At 42.1% G+C, this 14,579-nt stretch overlaps 1 long non-coding RNA gene across 15 annotated transcripts in view; it reads right to left on the bottom strand.

Annotated features, from left to right (window-relative positions):
- LOC309340036 overlaps positions 1–14,579 on the bottom strand; it is a 241,717-nt gene that overhangs the window by 196,120 nt on the left and 31,018 nt on the right. For 14 of the 15 annotated variants that reach the window (XR_014155733.1, XR_014155734.1, XR_014155735.1 and 11 more), the window contains one exon: positions 9,899–10,190. This is a non-coding gene — a long non-coding RNA (uncharacterized lncRNA). Of the gene's footprint in view, positions 1–9,898; positions 10,191–10,415; positions 10,440–14,579 lie in introns of those variants that run through there. The other variant, XR_014155747.1, reaches the window with a different exon arrangement.

Genomic DNA, 14,579 nt, shown 5'->3' with positions numbered 1-14,579 from the left:
AATTTCTGTGCTGCTCTGTGGTCTCTGTTTTTATCTGTGTTTTGGGTTACAAGCAACTCTATAAAACAAAGGTCTGTGGTCTCCCAGTTACTGTAATGGGGAATCTAAAAGCAGCTGTAATATCTTCCCCCTTTTGGCCAAAATGGGTGACATTTACAGGCATAGGAGCCTCTCCAGAGTGGATCAAGCCTGCAAAATTTGAGACAAATAGTTCCAGGAATTGTTTGCAGGGGAAGTAAAAGGGATTCATTTTCCTTTCATATTGGATGTATGTGCGTGTCTTCCTTACTTTCAAATAATTAAGAAGTGGCTGAGACGTACGTATTCTTGCTTTTAATTTTAAAACTTTGCAGCTTCGCACCAGCCTTTCTTTCTAATGGTTGTCTGCGTCCTCCCATAAGCCTTTACAGGTCTCTCAATAGGTCTTAGAACAGGAGGCTATCTAGAATGCTGCCTGAGAAGTTCTGGTTTTGTTTGTTGGGGTTTTTAAAATCATAGCAATGTAGGATTTTAAAGAAACTTAATTCATTTTTTTAACCCTCTGCTATCTGCTATTGTGCTTAAAATAAATAAATTCAGAACTCTGCAGACAACATTTTGGACAGTCTCACTTGTTGCACATTTCACAGACCTAGAGAAACAGAGATATCTAGGCACAGACCTGAGCTATATGACACAGAAAAGCATAGAAATAGAGCAACAGGGTGACATGAGGCTTTGTGTGGGACCTTGTCAGGGAACTGACATCAGAGAGAAAAGCGGAGGCAGGGCTCCAGAGCGATGCCGGAGAGGGAACCAGTCGGGGGGAAGGAATTCAGTGTGACACCAATAGAGAGGAGAGGGAGATGGAGGAATCGGTGTCAGGGCTCCGAGACCCTTCAACCAAGACCAGCGGAGAGAGCGCTGGCACGCCCTTGCCGTCCCCTTACCTGCACAGACGCGTTCCGCGCAGGGAACATAGGCGGAGACTTGGGGTCAAACAGCTTTTATGCTGGAAGAGATTCAAGAAACGCCCACTGACGGATTCTGCAAGTGACTAACAGGTCACGGAGGGCGAGCTCTAACCCTTAACATGCTTGAGCAAACGATCTAATTGAAGTGGAGGCAGTTTACACACGAGGAACCCACCCATAACCATCACAGACCTGGTCTGACTTGGATGGTCTTCCGTGCTCCAGTAGCGGTTTGGTCATGCTGGCCACATGCCCCAGAAAGCTGTCTGTGGACAAACACTGGCTCCCTGACCTGAAAAGCAAGATGAGCGCTGCACCCCATAGTTGCCTTTGATTGGACTTAACCGTCCAGGGATCCTTTACCTTTACCTTACATATTATTATACCACCTTTATCTTCCAAGGATATCAAGGTGGTGTACATGGTTCTTCTCCTCCCTATTTCATTCTCACAACGACCCTGTGAGGTAGGCTAAGTGATGGTGACTGGCCCAAGGTCACCCAGTGAGCTTCATGGCTGAGTGGGTACTGGAACCCTGTGCTCCCAGGTCCTAGTCCAACACTCTAATTATGACGCCACACTGCCTGGTTTTTGTTTTTTACACAGAATCCCATCAGCTGCACCCTACTCCTTCTGTCACTATGCTTTTGTGGTGAAAAGTTAACTCCTTAGCAGTTCTAGCTCTTGATGGCCCAGTGCCCTCACTGGATCCATAACCACCAAGGGGACATCTGGCAAGCTCAGCTTACATCCACTCTTGTAGCTTTGGGGAAGATGTAAAGAAAAATGGCTGTGGCGGGCAGCATGAACGGGTGTTGCCACCACACCATGGCTTTCTATGCTGCTGCTGCTGCAGCAGCAGCCTCTCTGGAGTTGTGTGGGAGCCTCCCAGACTGCACACTTAGGCACCATAATCCAGTCCTAATGGTACCAATGTATATTAATGATATTCATTTATAAATGTTATCACTCCAACTCTATTCATTTTTTTCATTGCCATGATCTTACACTTTGTTGAAGGGAAACTCCCCACCGGAGTAGAAATCATATACCAAACAGATGGAAAGCTCTTTAATCTGAGTAGGCTGAAAGCAAAGAGTAAGGCTACCATAACTTCCGTCATAGAGCTTCAGTATTCTGATGACAACATAGTGTGTGCACGCTCAGAGGATGACCTCCAAACGGATGTGAGGGCAATCTGGCTGCGACATCTGTCACCCTATTGATCGCCAGGGTTGATTCGGCTGATCTGGCTGGCTAGGCGGGTGTCCCCTTCCTCCCTCACCGCTCCATGTGCGTCCCTCCCGAAGCTGCGCGCTCAGTGGAAGAGGACGACCATCCCAGATAGAAGGAGTGTACCGTTCTTCGGTCAAGGGTATACGATAGCTGCGCTCCCCTGCTAGAACCTCCATCCTAAATATCTTCGCAGAAGCTTATGAAAACCTTGGCCTATTGCTCAATATCCCAAAAACCAAAGTGCTGCACCAACAAGCCCAAAACAACCCCTATGCAACACCACTAATCCAACTCAATTGTGTAACATTGGAAGGTGTTGTTCATTTCTCCAATCTGGGCAGTTATCTTTCCACAAGGGCCGACATTGATGTTGAAATCCAGCATCGCCTGAGCTTTGTGAGTGCAGCTTTCTCCTGATTTAAGTGCAGAGTGTTTGAGGACATTCGCAGGGAAACCAAAATGCTTGTTTACAAAGCTATTGTACTACCAACCTTACTGTATGATTGTGAAGCATGGACCACTTATAAACACCATCTCCAACTTCTCGAAAGATTCCATCAATGGTGTCTCTGAAAAATTTTACACATCGTTTGGGAAGACAGTCAAACTAATACCAGTGTACTGGAAGAAGCAAAGATCACCAGTGTTAAAGCAATGATTCTTCAACATCAACTTTGTTGGACTGGTCATGTTGTTTGGATGCCTGATTATCATCTTCCAAAGCAACTATTCCAAACTTAAAAATGGAAAGTGTGATGCAGGTGGTCAACAAAAGAGGTTTAAAGACTCTCTCGGATCAAATCTTTAAAAATGTAGTATAGACACTGACAATTGGGAAACACTGGCCTGCAAGTGCTCCAACTGGATAACAGCTTTTACCAAAGGTGAAGAAGCTCAAACTCAGGACGAAAGGGAGAAATATGCTAAGAAGAAGGCACGCTTGGCAAACCCTCACCAGGATCAACTCCCGCCTGGAAACCTATGTCTCCACTGTGGAAGGATGTGTGGATCCAGAATTGGCCTCCACAGTCACTTACAGACTCACTCTTAAAACCATGTTCATGAAAGACAATCTTACCCAGCTACAAGCAGTCACCAAAGAAGAAGAAGATATAAGCCAGCCCTAATGGTACCAATGTATATAAATGATATTTGGCTATCAAATTTCATTTTGCACATCAGAGTAGCCAAACTGGAGGTAGATTGGGTTACTAATCTGTTCACAACAGATTGTCCTGATTTTAAAATGAGATCCACTTTTAATATTACTCATAAATAATATTTTTTTTTCAGAACAACAATCTGATAATAACTGACAGCATCACAAATATAAAGAGAGTGTTTTATGGGGAAGCATAGAACTGATTGATAGGCCATGGAAATAAATTCTATTACTAAACAGCAACAGATTGCCAAAGTCATGAAATTTTATTTCTAACATTAACACGGACTTAGATGCCATTGTCAATATAAATGTTAAATGTACAGCTTAACACACTGTCATTAGGATATTTATCAGTTAAACAGAACATTCCAAACTAGTCAAAATAATGTTCAATAGTGTACAAATTGTTATGAAAGTGCTTTAAATTATTTTTTAATTGACTTGCATAAAATTACTTTATAAGACAGAAACTGCAATATATTGTACACTTACAGGGAGCGTCGGACGCGGGTGGTGCTGTGGTCTAAACCACAGAGCCTAGGGCTTGCCGATCAGAAGTTTGGCAGTTCGAAACCCCATGACGGGGTGAGCTCCTGTTGTTCGGTCCCAGCTCCTGCCCACCTAACAGTTTGAAAGCATGTCAAGTGCAAGTAGATAAATAGGCACCGCTCCAGTGAGAAGGTAAATGACGTTTCCGTGCACTGCTCTGGTTCGCCAGAAGCGGCTTAGTCATGCTGGCCGCATGACCCAGAAGCTGTCTGCGGACAAACACCGGCTCCCTCAGCCTATAAAGCGAGATGAGCACCGCAACCCCAGAGTCATCCACGACTGGACCTAACAGTCAGGGGTACCTTTACCTTTTTACATGGAGTGTCACTAAACAGTGCAATACTCTTTTAAGTATATATTCATAATATAGTGTTAAAAGGATACAATTTATACATGTTTTCAAGTTCCAATGAAGCCAATGGGATTTGCAAGCCTGAAAAGAAAATGATTTCATTGCCTGCCCTGCCCCTAAGCCTCTGGGCTTTTGCATGTAATCACAAACCATGATTTAGTGCTATGGTAGTGATCCATTTGGTTGTCTGCTCCCTCCTCCTTTCTATTATCTTTACAGTTGCAACTCCAGTTAGTTACTTTTGGGTTTGATAAAACCATAGTTTGCAATCAATTGTTCACATTCTGGTGACCTCCTGCATGGACTCAGTATTGCGCTGCATGCTCGACTGCTCATGAAGACGGTCTGGAAATGCTGCTAGTGTAGAATGCAGCTGCCATGCTGGTAGATGGAGCAGCGCAATGGGTACCTTAAAGAGGGCCTTCTCAAATTATCAACCATCTCAGCCCCCGAGATTAGTGCGTGATGGCCATTCACAAGTGGCAAAATGGGGACAGCTCCATTTTGATCGTTGTGATTCTACCTCCAAAGTGGTTTCAGGATGAGGTAGAGAAGGCTTAAGATTCCAGCAGAGGACAACTTCTTACCTTTTGCTTCTTTCCCTCCTGTTAGAAAAAAACAAAACCAGCTGCTGATACTGGCTTCAGTGGCACAGTAACAGAGAAGTTCTGACTGCTGCCGCCACCATTCTTCCTTCTCAAAGGCCTTTGTAAAGAATACTGTGGCCAATGAAGAAGACGCAACATGTTTGGCAGCCCCATGCATGTTAAACTTTAGTTGCTTTATCTTATTATTAAACTGATCAGTCTTTGCAGCCTCAATACTTTATTTCAAAAAACCATTTAAACCCCACCTTTCAGCCTTCAATAGGGCTCTAAGGGAGCTGTGGCCTATAAGGTGGCATTTGAATACCCACTAGCTGTTAGTTATACTTTCAAAAACAAAACACTCCCCTCCAAAACTGAGCAACTTAAGCAGGACCGTCTTAAGCATATGTGGTGCAAAGATCCACCCAGCGCCCCCCCCCCAGTTGCCCAGAGTTGTCAACCTTTTTTTAAGGGGGGAACCCCAAAGTTGTTATCCTTTTTTTAGGATGGGCCGGCGGGGCGCGCATAGCACAGGAGCCTGAGGCGGAGGCAGAGGTGGCAGCAGCAGAACAAGGCTGGCACCAGGTGCTGGGGGGGGGGGCAAGCAGAGCCTGAGGCGGAGGTGGAGGTGGCGGCAACTGAGCGAAACCAGGCGCCCTGTGTGAGCAGTGTGCACTGGGCAGGCCTCTCGACAGCCCGCCAATCCCAGGCGCGCAGGAGGATGGAGCCAGCCAGCTGCCTCAGTGCCTCGCTTGCCTGCAGCCGAAGAGCTGTGGTGCTCCGAAGGGCTCTGCTCCGCTCGGCAGCGGCTGTCAGCTCTTCCCAATCCCCGGACTCCAAATTTTGGCCACAGACTTTCGGCCTGGCCCTGAACTTAAGATGCCTTTTGTAAACTACTGTTATTTCTGTTTCACTTAACTTTGAAGCACAGTTCACCAACCTGAAATGCCAGCTTTTTTCTGTCTTTTTCTCAAGAGTAATTATTGACCCTAGGGTCCTTTCAATCAGTGTCCAGAATCCCACAAACAGTCCAGAAAATCAGAGATATTTAACCAAGTCTTTTGGAACCGTTTTTCTATGGAAGCTAAAAAAAAAAAAAAAGAGGCTAGCAGCTTTATAGATCTGTTTAGTACAACTATGAAATAAAGCTAGGGTCTCAGGTTCTGATTAACAAAGGGGGCCTGACTCCACATTAATAGCAATGGGTTACACCTAATACAGTTACGGAAACAAAGAGTATAAAAGAAAAGTAGATCAAATAGTACCCAAAGCGTAAAAATGCAGAGCTGGAAATGGGTATTATTTTAAAAGCATCAGGACAGATCCAGGATCATGACTTCCTTGGGCAATGGAATGGAAAGTAAAAACCAAGTGGAAAGGCTCAGAGTGATGTATTCTTCATATCGGGCAGGTTGGCAAGTCAAAAGCAATAAGGAATATCATCTGAACATGAGCAACTATGGCACCATTGATGACCTCATATTGTCCTCCGCTAACAGTAACTTACCAGCAGGCAGTGTGATGAGAGTATTGAGTTTATCTTCAGATTGCAACTATTGAGATTTGGGCTCTAACCACATGAGTCTCACATCAATGAACAGAATGGATGAAAGTTCACGACTTGTCCCAAGGGAAAATGACACACACACAATATTTTAGAGATGCCATCTCTCTTTATACTGCCTGAATCAATAAAAATGCATATTGCCAAATGCATTGTTTGATTATTTAATATATTTCGCGCCGCTGCACAGGGCACACCTTCACAAGGCAGCTTACAAGAGAAACAAATCAAGTGACAAAATTTATAATATAATAAAATAGCCTCAGATGAAATCATATACCAGAGGCAAGCAAAAAAATGAAAAACCAGTAAAAAGCTTGGTGGAACAGAGAAGTATTTAATCTTTAGGGCTACTTAAAACCTGTGAGATAAAGGGCCAAAGAGATTTCTCAGGAGCAGGAACCTCACAAGAGTGTGGGCACCAATAAAAACTCCCTGTCCCTGGCAGCAGTCAACCTGATCAACTTTAGCGGGTGGCCCAAGTTCGGGATTCCTGAGGCAGAACTCAGGGACTGGACAGGCTCATATGGGTATAGGTAGCCCTCCATCCAAACCATTAAGCACTTCAAAAGTTTAACAACAGCACTTCAAACGGAGCCTGGAAACAAATGGATAACCAATGTAACTAATGGAAAAGTGTTATGATATGATCAATCCACCAAGTTCCTACAAGCCTTCTGGTAGAAGTTTGGATCAGTTGAACCTTCCACACTTTCTCTTCAGAGACAGTTCTATACAGAGAACATTGCAGTACAGTATGGCCATGTCTTATGCACATTTAACTATATGCAGTTGAAGGTCAGCTGGTTGAAATCCTGCAGGTTAAATGAAGAGCCACTTGCACAGAGAGTGTCTTCCTGCCACAGAAAGAGTTTTGAGTTCTGTGCCTTGCTTACCAGGCTCTGGGAAGGCTTCACACTAGCTCTGGGATCTCACAGGACCCTCCCAGAGCTGGTGTGAGAACTCCCAGAACCCAGTAAGCAAGCTGGATAGCTTAAGAGCTCTCTGCTTTGTCACTGGGAAGGGGGAGAACACCCCCAGTAAGAGAGGGATAGCTGTGTCAAGCTGCAACCTGGGGTTATTCTGGCTGCATGCAATTTTAGCCTTAGGCACAATCCCCAGACCCTAACCACAGGAAAAGTCACAAGTTGACTGTACCTACTTATTTTCCCACTCCTCTGGGTGAACTTGTAATCACTGAGTTTATTGCAATATTTAAATATTTTACTAGTCTTTTAGCTTTGTTGGATTTTGATACATATCATGTATTGTGATTTTAACCGGCCTTGAAATTCTTTTTTAAATGGAAAGGAACTAGAAATATTTTAAATAAATAAATGATAAACTACGCCAATCCTCATCCTCCTTTTTTTTGGTGATGAAATATGCTTCCAATGGATTGTAACAGAAATCTACATTTCCTTAATAGTTAAGGATCCCAGTTAAATGCAATTTGTCTTCTTCAAGTTGAGTTTTCTAATATATTCTGTCTTTTGTTCCTTGGTTTTCCTTCCTACTTCATTGTGCTGGGTATCATACTGAATACCTTGAGTTAGCCATTGGAGCTTACAAACTTCTGAAATTTACCCCCAAGATCCCAACGGACAACACAGTCATATTATCTGGAAAATCTCTCTGTCAGCAGAAAACAATTTTCACTTTAAAATATATAAATATTTGGCATACGCACAGCTTAAGGATGAAATGTTAAGAGGAACCCTCAGTTTTTGTTTTCAATCCCTCCACCACCATTATCCATTCTGTTTCCTGGCTTTCATCACGTGGCACACCCAATCCACTTTTGACGAATTCCTTATCCTTTTCATATTTGCAAGTATTCAAGGTTCCAAGAAAGCCTAATTTATAACATGGAGGAGGTTGCAGATTTCTGGCACATGTAGTTGTGCAGATGTTATTCCTTAAGGAAGTCTATCTTGATTGCCTGTGTGAATAATGGCTCAGAGCTGGCATAGTGCCAAGAGTTCTCTCATAGCTGAATGTATAAAACTACTCTCCTACTGAAAGAAGGCCCCCAGTAGGATAATATATTATTACGCATGATTCAAATTACAGGATCTGCAGCAGGGGAGCTAGTGGCTGAATAAGGACAAGCACACACGGAATACTGATGATGGCATGATGGAATCCATCATGCATTGAAAGAAGCATCGTTTTAGCATTTAAATCCTCTGTATTCTTTTCAAAGTGACTATACTGATGATTACACAGATGAATGTAATAAACTAATCATGCCTATTTGTGATTTTTAAAAAAAAAATACATCAAAGACGAGTTCCTGCAGTATTTTTATTTTTAAATAAAGCTGTGCTTCTTACTGAGTACTTGAAGCCCACGAGCTATAATTCAATAAGACAATATTAAATTCGTCTCCTATCTGATCCTGTTCCAGCGATTAGGATACTGTAGAACAAAACTTGTTTCATTCGGTTATGTGGTCTGAAATCTCTGCGTTCCACAGTATTCTGGGCTGTTTTTAAGTCACTTGCACAACAAATTACTTTACCCACAAAGAACTAAACCCACATGTTTGACACATTATTGGCTTGCCAAGCGGTTTCCTTTTATAAAGAAGCACTGTTCATGAAACAATGCATAAAAAAGGAAGGGAGGAGAAAGAAGGGAGGTATTTAGCACCATTGTTTGCTTGCAGAAAAAGTCTCATCCAGGGAAAGAGCTATTATTTGGGGGATTAATATGCAAGTGTTAAACACAAAAAAACTATAACCAGTGACGGAGTCTATATATTGCTTTGCTCAAAATAGCCTCAAGCCAGCTCTCATCTTAACTTCTTTTCACACACTCTTGTATTCAGTTATTCTGGCAAAAGGGATGCTAATCAGGTGCTTTGTGCAGGGGGCAAGAGGAGTGGGAATGAAATTTGTTCAGAAATGACCTCAATCCTTTTCATTAATAAAATCACATCTAGGCAGAAAAGTGGCAGAAAATTAAATGCAGCACGAACGTGGTTCAGATGTGACATATACTTGCAAGAAAAGAGAATAGAATGTGAAGAGATTTTGCAGCATAATAAGTCTGGAAGCATTCAGAGAAATGCTTAAGTGCAGAGCGATCTTATGCTGCAGCAACCTCTTTACCCCATGTTACCTTCCCAAGTCTTGAAAGAATGTTGTAATGGAGGAAAGGTTTTTGATGCACACAATATGAAGCAATATATCCCTATTATTAGAGAAGTAAAGCTGTTTTAAAAGGCCAAAAAAAAAAAAAAAACCCAACACAAGTGAAATAGTGCCCATGGTTATCAACACCTCCCTCCTCCTGAGACAACAGAGAGTTAAAGCACACACACACACACACCTCACAGCATCTGGGAAAATGCAGCCACCATTTTGCATAGTGATTCAAATTATGCTGGCAGAATAATTAATTGAGCGACCTAATCTCAGGGAGGGGGGGAGAAAAAGGATACATTAAATAAAGTTCATTACTGCATGATGTAAATGAGTTTCTCACCAATGATGTCACTGATTGGCTGAGATGTGGAGCTGGTTTCGAACAGTGCAGCTTGGCCGGATTGGCTGCTAGCTCTTCTGGTTACTGCCTGCTTGGGCAGCGCTTGAACCAGACACTTTTCTGCCTCTCTTGTTGTCGTATGAAGCAAATCATGTTCAGCCCAGCTGTGTCTCCATAGTAGTGGCACCCTAAGAGATTCTCCCTCTTGCTTCCCACAGCTCATCTGTAAGGCGGTCGCTGCTGTGAAATACCAGCCTTTGGCACGGAGCCCAGACTACGTTGTTAGATCCGTCTATAATACAGAAAAGACATTTTTTTAAAAAAGCAGTTCTTTCAACAAATTGCATCCTAAGAAGGATTAATAACCCTCGATTGCAGCTGGTTTGTATAGTTTGAAATTATGTCGCTCAGAAACTTTCTAAAATACAGGAGGTGACCTATAGCAAATGAGAGTAATGTTGGCTCTCTGAGAAATAAAGGCAGGAAGAAAAAGCAAGCAAGACGCTTCTTTGTTTACCTTGATTACAAAATTCTTCATTTCACTCTAAGGACTGTGACCGATTTCTTGGCACAGACCCAACCCTTTTGATTTTTTTAAAAAAGAAAAAAAGAGCTAAAGCGCTGGGGTTTTTTCCCTATTTGCATCCGTGTAATTTTTCTATTTAAGACAAGGGATCTTAATTAGTATTCTGTTTAAGTATGCAAACTGAAGCGGGGCCATGATACCAAACGAAACAAAACAAAAAAAAATAAATCTGTATTGTAAGAGAAAGGAGGGGGAAAAAATCTGTACAGCTTTTACAGTTCAGCTGTCTGACTCTCTGGGAAGGAGAAGGCGGGGGGGGGAATGCAGTGATATCAACTTTGCCAGACAATGGAGTACCTACAGGCTTTCCCCCCCAGACATGTCTTTTATAACCAGTCAGTATTATGTGCTGCAGACAGTGGCCAATCAGTAAGCTCCTTTCTACAGCAGTGACACAATAGGTGCAACTGGCCACACTGTCCTCCTAGCCCCTGACAGCAGTTCAGGTTCATTTACCGTGTGCTGGAAAATGTGTCCGCCTTTAATATTTCAATTTTTTAAAAAAGCCATCAGCAGCGGCATCCTCCTTTGTTTTAACTATAATTACATCAGCCTAATTACTGTGTATGAGCTGCAGTACCACCGTTCCCCCCCCCAAAAAAAAAGGTCGCATTGACGTCACCCGATATAAATGTGCATGAACACGGCTGGTGATTTAAATAATAAAATGCATCAATTGCTTATGGTTCTCACCCCCACCCACACCACCCATCGGTGCTTCCATCCTTTAACTAAATGAATTGAGAGCACATGGGGGAAATGCAGGATCTGCTTTCAAACCTTCTTTCCTTTTCCTCCATTTATTTATTTATTTATTTATTTAACCTTCCCTTCCCCATTTTTCACTGTAGCCTTCCGCTAAGAAACCGAAAAGACAAATATGCTTCAAGTCGGCAAATGCGCAGATAGATAGGGCAACACCAAAGTACTACCCCTAACTAGATCCTGGGAAATATATCTGCATCTGCACCATCACAGACCCGCAGAAGTGTGATGATCGTTAGATGCATAGGGTGGCTATATATGTACATATCCAACGGTTTGATAATTAATAGACTCCCTTGTAGCCGTCGCGGAAACTATTCATCTGGCCAAAAGATTAAATCATCACTTTTCATGTATTAGTTCAATATAATTGGTCACGTTCAGGGTGGGTGGGGTGGGGTGTGCGAAGAGCTGTCATGCTAATTTTTGTGGTTTTATGCATGGGATTTACATATTCATGAAGAGAATAGCTGTGATGACCACCGACAGAGCAGAATGAAAAGAAAGAGCACAATTCTTCAGAATACAGATTGCTTGTACACACACACACACACACACACACACACACACACACACACACCAAGAAGGTAAATGATGTAGCATATGGCAACAAGAAGAGGAAGCTGTCTGGCTTTTATTCAAACCTCAAGATTTCTATGGTTTACGAACCTCTGAATATACGCATAAGGTGCATTTATATTATTAATTACCTTTGTCTGATAGCAGGAGGAAAAGAATACTGCTTAGACCCGTTTGCTCCACATGTTCATTGTTATAAATTACACACGCATACAAATATGGATTGTTAGATGGCATTTTATTAGAGATGCATAAAATGCTTACAACAGAGGAACGCTTCTCCGTGTCCCATCCCACCCCACCCTTGGTTAAATTAACCATTTTTAGATCTGGTTTGTACAGGGAATTGTATATTGCAATTAAGATTTATTTATTCATACATACATACATACATACATACATGAATTCGTGCCATAGCATGGATTTTCATAAACTCAACTAAGCACTCGGGGGGGGGGTGTCAGTTTGGTACTCATTTTCAAGCGAAAGTTCAAAATTCGCACTTCCCGAAATAATATGCAAACAGAAACACACCCTTGCAAACAGAAACACTATCCTTCAAAATTTTCTTGTCTTCAATTTTTGTGGTGCAGTTCTTCAACAAAGAGTGTGTACAAAATGCATATATCTGGGGAAAGTGTGCAAAATGTGCATAAAAACACATTAGTGAAAATGCATCATAAGGGAAATTACAAAAATATGCACATTTGGAGATATACACAATATAAAACGGATGAATTCCCTTGAATGTGATAAACTTAACCCAAGTCTGGAAAAATAGGAAACTAATTAATATCAGAATGACAGTTTCCTGCATTGCTACTAAGAATCCACATTTCCTCTCTCTGCAAATGCAGGTGTTAAATCAGGGGTCAGCAACCTTTTCCAGCTGTGGGCCGGTCTACTGTCCCTCAGACCATGTGGTGGGCCAGGCTGTATTTTGAGGGGGGAAATGAACGAATGCCCCCCAAATAACTCATGTAAAAACACCAGGCAGGCCCCACAAATAACCCAGAGATGCATTTTAAATAAAAGGACACTTTCTAATCATGTAAAAACATGCTGATTCCTGGACCGTGCGCGGGCCGGATTTAGAAGGTGATTGGACCAGATCTGGCCCATGGGCCTTAGGTTGCCTACCCTTGTGTTAAATGAATAACCTGAAGTACATTTTATCTGTATTTTAAGATGCACAATTCAGTTCATATAAATATTGTTTCTTTGTTCTAAAGGCAACATATCTGGTTTTTGTATAGTTTGCAAATGAGACATGTTCCAAGGCAGCCAGTGACAAGTAGTATAAGGTTTTAAAGAAGTCTTTCTGAAGGTCACCCACTTTTTTTTAATCTTTCCATTTTTATATTCTTGCCATAGCATGACTGCCAACTAATTACTGATCACTGCTCCATTAGCAGTCTTACTTTAAACAAATTACAATCAAATATGAAAATAAATAATATAGATGAAATCTGGAGGAAAAGCTAACTAAGCAGTGACCTAATTTTTATTCCTTTAAAAATCAGCCTGACATACAACATGGATAGGAAAGCATGTGCAGATAACTTCCTGGGAAAACAACTTGATATATTTAGCCCTAAATAGAATCATGTAACCAGTTGGCACTGCAGGTCTCTAGATCAACCAATGACCAAAAGCGGATACTCTTCACCCTATATGCCCCTATATATTAAGCCACATTTTCCGGATTATAGTGTGTCACAAACACAGAAGAGCAGGGAAGTGTGTTATCGACCTGCTGGTAGCCAATGATTTAATCAGACATCTATAGTAGGGCAAGATCCAGCCCAGGTGTGGAGTGATCACTTGAAATCAGTGGGGCTTATAGAATGCCTAACTCTATCTAGCTCACGCCCATTAGATTCTATATGGTAGATAACATTGGGGGGGGGGAATTGAATTATCTCATATATTATGTAGCATAATAAAGACTAGCAGTTATGGTTATAATTCAGTTTCCACAAGTCAGATGAGTTTTCAGGTCTTCTATAATTTATACAATTAAGAGTGCTCAAATTAAAAAGGTTCATGCATCACATTAAATCATGGTTAAAAATAAACAATAGGCAAAAATAAGCCATGGCTTAATGTGAATGAGCAGAGTGCAGGGTCATGCTGCTCAAAGGTCCTCATTTTGCTCCTTCCCCACTCCTGCTGCTGCCATGCCAGAGAAATGCAAACAAACCAGAGGCTGGCCTCATCTTATAGGTGAATTCACACACTGGGGTTTGTTCTTCTCCAAACACAAACAAGCAGAACATGAGCAGAACAATACTCTCCTCACCACTCTTCCCACCTGTGATTCCCAGCCAGTGGTATACTGCCTGCAACACTGGAAGGAGAATATAATATTATCCCCCATGAATTTGTCTAATCTGCGAAGCAGAACTTTCTTTTGTCAGCCCTGCACCTTCCAATATTCAGGTTTGTTGGATGTCCCCAGTTCTAGTGCTATGAGAGGGAGAGAATTTCCTCTCTGTATCCACGTTCTCCAACCATGCAGAATTTTATACACCTGTCATTTCCCCTCTTGCTCACTCTTCTGTCCTCTAAAAAGCCCCAAATGTTGCAACTTTAACTCATAGAGGAAATGGAAAGAGGCAAGTCATCTCGAGCCTGCTAATGTATTTCCTCAATGGGTTATTAAAACTTCCTATTGCATGCTTAGACAACATTTGCCTCCTGCTCACATCTTCATTCACAGCGCAAGTTACACTATATGTAGCTTCTGTT

Source organism: Podarcis erhardii, assembly GCF_964252035.2.
Source record: "Podarcis erhardii genome assembly, chromosome: 4".
NCBI classification, from domain to species: Eukaryota; Metazoa; Chordata; class Lepidosauria; order Squamata; family Lacertidae; genus Podarcis; species Podarcis erhardii.
Note: the sequence above shows the minus strand (reverse complement) of the source record. Positions and strands in the feature narration are given on the sequence as shown.